Source organism: Oryctolagus cuniculus, chromosome 2 (genome assembly GCF_051225735.1).
Source record: "Oryctolagus cuniculus isolate XC-2025 breed Fujian yellow rabbit chromosome 2, ASM5122573v1, whole genome shotgun sequence".
Taxonomy (NCBI): Eukaryota; Metazoa; Chordata; class Mammalia; order Lagomorpha; family Leporidae; genus Oryctolagus; species Oryctolagus cuniculus.
This window is the reverse complement of record NC_142868.1, coordinates 120,030,174-120,034,968: the sequence shown is the minus strand read 5'-3', so window position 1 is coordinate 120,034,968 and position 4,795 is coordinate 120,030,174. Positions and strand designations below refer to the sequence as shown.

Genomic DNA, 4,795 nt, shown 5'->3' with positions numbered 1-4,795 from the left:
GGCTGAGTTCATCGCAAAACTGAGCCCAGAGTTTAAAATAACACAGGAGAAAATCCCAGGATGGGGTGACACACACAGCTCCTCACTGTCTCTGCCTCCCTCCACGGGAACCCATATCTTCCACCCAGTCCCTCCTGCAGCTGTGCCCCCGACTGCCATTCTCTGAGCCTCCTCAACCCCAGGGGACTGCATGTCAGTGTGGGGCAGGGCCTCCTCTGCATCCCAGACTCCTTCCTCTCCTCCGTCCCTTCTCATCCCTCCTCTCATCCTACCTCACATTTCTCTGCAAAGCCAATTTCTCCCTTCCGTGCAGATAGAGATCAACCTTTCAAAGAATCCTCCTCCACTCCTGTCTTTGATAGCTGACCCTGCGGCTGTCACATACCCACACTGTCAGGAGGTCATCAAGATACTTACCCAACAGATTCTCTCTCAGAGGCACTGTGTGCTCGCTCAGCTTACAGTCAGCTGTTCTCTGTGTGCTGTAGAATGGACCCCACGTGAGAACACAGTGACACTGGGAGGATGTCAGAGCCCAGCCACTCACTCAAATGACAAAAGACACTGACTTCACCTTCCAAGGAGACACCAGGTGTTCTCTAGAGAAAGGAATTTCTCCTACAGATCCCAACCTAACCATGAATAGATTATACCATCAGGTCATTCAGTTCACTTAAAGTTTTGACAAATGTCCCTCAGTGACTATGGGAGGTATTGTCTCCCGGTAGAAACATGGGCACTGCAGGTAAAGTTGTGCAGCCCTGGTCTGAGCTGGGGCAGCTGGAGACACAGCCCCTGGGCTGAGTTCTGAGCTGCCCAGGACCCTTCAGCTGGGCACAGCCCTGCCCCACCCCTGCTCATTTGCATGTCCCCAGAGCACCGCCCACCTCTCTGGGCATTTAGGAGCAGGCTGCTCCCACCCCATGCAGGAGGCAGCGCCAGGCAGGACCCAGCATGGACACGAGGGCCCCCACTCAGCTGCTGGGGCTCCTGCTGCTCTGGCTCCCAGGTAAGGAAGGCCAGCAGCAGGAACGGCCTCGGGCAGCGTGCCAGGGCTGCCCGTCTCTGCAGGAGCGTCCTCTTGAATGTGAGGATGAGTGTGGTCTCTGTGTTTCTCCTTCCCTCCTCAGGTGCCATATGTGACCCTGTGCTGACCCAGACTCCATCCTCCGTGTCTGCGGCTGTGGGAGGCACAGTCACCATCAACTGCCAGTCCAGTCAGAATGTTTATAGTAACAACCGCTTAGCCTGGTACCAGCAGAAACCAGGGCAGCCTCCCAAGCTCCTGATCTATGCTGCATCCACTCTGGCATTTGGGGTCCCATCACGGTTATATTCAACACTTGTGGTTCCTGAAGAAACAGACTAAGGTGTAGGCTCGGTAATGGGCAGACAGCCCAATTGTCCTTTGATTGAGGACAAAGTTGTTAAAATTTCTCTTGTTCCAGTAGCATGAAACCAGGCAACACACAGGTCAGTGGCAAGAATCAGTGCCCTGACACTGGATATAACAAAAAGTGGAGGCCAAGCAGAAGCCCAGAGCCGGAATTGCCCCTGGTCTCCCCTGTGGGGCAGGAATCCAAGAACTTGGGCCATTTTCTGCTGCTTCCCAGGGTGTGCATTAGCAGAAATAGGATTAGAAGTGGAGTGATGGGGATTCAAACCAGACTCTTATGTAAGCTGCTGGCATTGCAAGCGGCAGCTTTGTCTACTGTGCCATGATGTCACTCTACCCTCCTCCTAGATTTTCTTAAGAATAACATGAGGGTTTCTGGACAGAGGAGAGAGGGAAGTTACTTATGTTGATGTTCCTCAGACCTATGATGAGGCCTTGCACTTTCACTAATCGTTTTCTCCTGTATCCTTGACTCAGAACTCTGGCTGCAGATGGGAGAGTGCACCTGTGTGATCTTTCATCTAAGCACCTGCATTCTCCTTCTGAGTCCTGGTCTCTCTGGAGCCACTTTTTCTGAGGATGTTTATTCTGATCAGTTTCAGGGGTGAATGTGGGACAGATGTCTAACCATCTCAGAGACCATCTCCCTGGTGCAGCGATCTGCCGTGAGGGGACAATGTGAGGGCATCAGAGGACAAGCAGGTAAAACATTGACCTCAGTCGTAAGTTGTAAACTATTCATTAGAAAAGCGACTTTCTCCTGTAGAATCCCAATGTAATCACGAACAGAATATGTTATCTAGTTACTTTGGGATGTGATACCACCTGGTAGAAACATTCGCATTGCAGGCACACTTGTGAAGCCCTGATCTGAGCTGGGGCAGCTGGAGACACAGCCCCTGGGCTGAGTTCTAAGCTGCCCTGGGCCCTTCAGCTTGGCACAGCCCTGCCCCGCCCCTGCTCATTTGCATGTCCCCAGTGCACCGTCCACCTCTCTGGGGATTTAGGAGCAGGCTGCTCCCGCCCCATGCAGGAGGCAGTGCCAGGCAGGACCCAGCATGGACACGAGGGCCCCACTCAGCTGCTGGGGCTCCTGCTGCTCTGGCTCCCAGGAAAGGAAGGCCAGCAGCAGGAACGGCCTCGGGCAGTGTGGCCAGGGCTGCCCGTCTCTGCAGGAGTGTCCTCTTAGAACGTGAGGATGAGTGTGGACTCTGTATTTCTGTTTCCCTTCTCAGGTGCCACATTTGCTCAAGTGCTGACCCAGACTCCATCCTCCGTGTCTGCAGCTGTGGGAGGCACAGTCACCATCAATTGCCAGTCCAGTCAGAGTGTTAATAACAACGACTTAGCCTGGTATCAGCAGAAACCAGGGCAGCCTCCCAAGCTCCTGATCTACCAGGCATCCAAACTGGCATCTGGGGTCCCATCGCGGTTCAGTGGCAGTGGATCTGGGACACAGTTCACTCTCACCATCAGTGGCGTGCAGTGTGACAATGCTGCCACTTACTACTCTCTAGGCAGTTATTATAGTAGCACTGGTACCACAGTGTTACAAGCCCTAACAGAAACCCCCCAGGAAAGCAGAAGTGTGAGGCTGGGCTGCCCCAGCTGCTCCTCCTGAGCCCCATCTGCTGAGAGTGGTTCTCAGATGCAGCCACTCTGGAAGATCCCTGCAGGGTCGGGTGGAAGGGGCCAGGGTGACTCCTCTGAGGTTCTCTCCTTTCCTCCTTGGTGGCAGCAGCACTGACATGACCATGTTCCTAGTTGTTTAAAGGAAAGCAATTATTCTTAGTATCGAAGCTAGAGCATCATTTTAGATTCATAGAGCAAAAGAAAACATTGTAGATATTACAAGGGAATAAGTTTAAATACAGGTGTTTCTAAAAGTTTTATAAAGGATACTAATTTCATATGTACTGTTTTTTATATGTATAGTCTTTTAAAAGATTTATTTGCTTATGAAATCCCATGCTTTAACAGACACACACACAAACACACAAAGTGAAGAGAGAGTTCTCTTTCATCTGCTGGGTCACTCCTCCAATGCTGAGGCAGTGCCTGGCAAGAGCGGCAAATTGTAACTTCTTTCAGGCCTCTACATGAGTTCGAGAGCTGAAACACTTGTTCCAGCTCCCTGCTGTGGCCTGGGAAAGCAGTAGAAGATGGCCCAAGAACTTGTGTTCCCGCACCCACGTGGGAGACCTGGAAGAAGCTCCTGGCTCCCGGCTTCGGGTTGGCACAGCTCTGGCCATTGTTGACAGGGAGTTAACCACAAATGGAAGACACTCTCTCTCTCTCTCTCTCTCTCTCTCTCTCTCTCTCTCTCTCTTCCTCTCCTTCTCTCTCTCTGTACCTCTGACTTTCAGATAAACAAATATATCTTTTAAAAAAAGTAGTGGAGAGGAAGAAGGTATGTATTAACTTTCCTTTGTGGACTTGAGAACAATGAGCCCCTATCACAGCCTCCTAATGGAGTGCAGCTGGAGTGCTCACAACAGTCAAGTCACACAGAGATTCTGTGCAGCCTGCTGTGCTGGGCTTTGCACGGAGAGAGCGGTGTGAGAAGAGGAAAAGAGCTCAGATTAGGAGCTGAAGAGCCTGGTTTAGTCTCAGCGCTGCTGAGTGGGAGAAGACCTGGTGCTCTGGCCTCCTGTTCCCTGTGTCTAGGTGGGAGGGACAGAGGGCTTCCCAGGTTCCTTTTGATGTCAGGCTCTTTGTTATGGGGGTGGAAAAGGTGGAGGAGCAGTGTTGCTGGGAGCTGCAGAGCATCCGAGTGGACAGCAGCGGGCGGGGACCCCGTGGTTCAGAAGAAAGCCCATCTTCAGTTTCCCACCAGGTGCCCACTGGCTTTTTTCCCATCCACTAACAGCAAATGTTCACAACAGGAAAGCTGGGTGTAGTTTACCGATTGTGACGAACGCATCGATGTGAGCTGTCAGCTGGATGTGTAGTGGAAAGACACTGTGTGTACTGCTTCACAATTTTTTGATTTGTAAATTTAAAGCTATTCTTTAAACAACAACAACAACAACAAACTAACTGAGTATCACAGAAAAATGTGAAAAGAGAAAAAAATTTACCTCTGGTGTGATTTTAGTGTTCATATTGTCCTCCTGATTGTAAGAGGCTGATGGGCATCTGCAAATAAGAAATCAGCCCTGGAAAGAGTCTTTTAAAATTTTGTATGTTTTTATTTTTATTTAAGCAGGAGGGAGGGAGGGAGGGAGAGAGAGAGAGAGAGAGAGAGATCTTCTGTCCATTGGTTTACACCCCCAAAGGCCAGGCTGAAGCCAGTAGCCCAGGACATATTGCATTAAACTTCCCTGGCTCCTGGCTTTGGCCTGGCCCAGCCCTGGCCATTGTGGGCCATCTGGGGAGTGATCCCTCCCTCTCTCTGCC

At 51.1% G+C, this 4,795-nt stretch overlaps 1 long non-coding RNA gene across 1 annotated transcript; it reads left to right on the top strand.

Moving 5' to 3' along the window:
• The first annotated feature begins 861 nt into the window (after positions 1-861).
• Positions 862-3,876, top strand: LOC138848679 (uncharacterized). Its single transcript, XR_016230248.1, has 3 exons — positions 862-1,009; positions 1,993-2,098; positions 2,632-3,876. It is a non-coding gene; the product is annotated as an uncharacterized LOC138848679 (long non-coding RNA).
• The last annotated feature ends 919 nt before the right edge of the window (positions 3,877-4,795 follow it).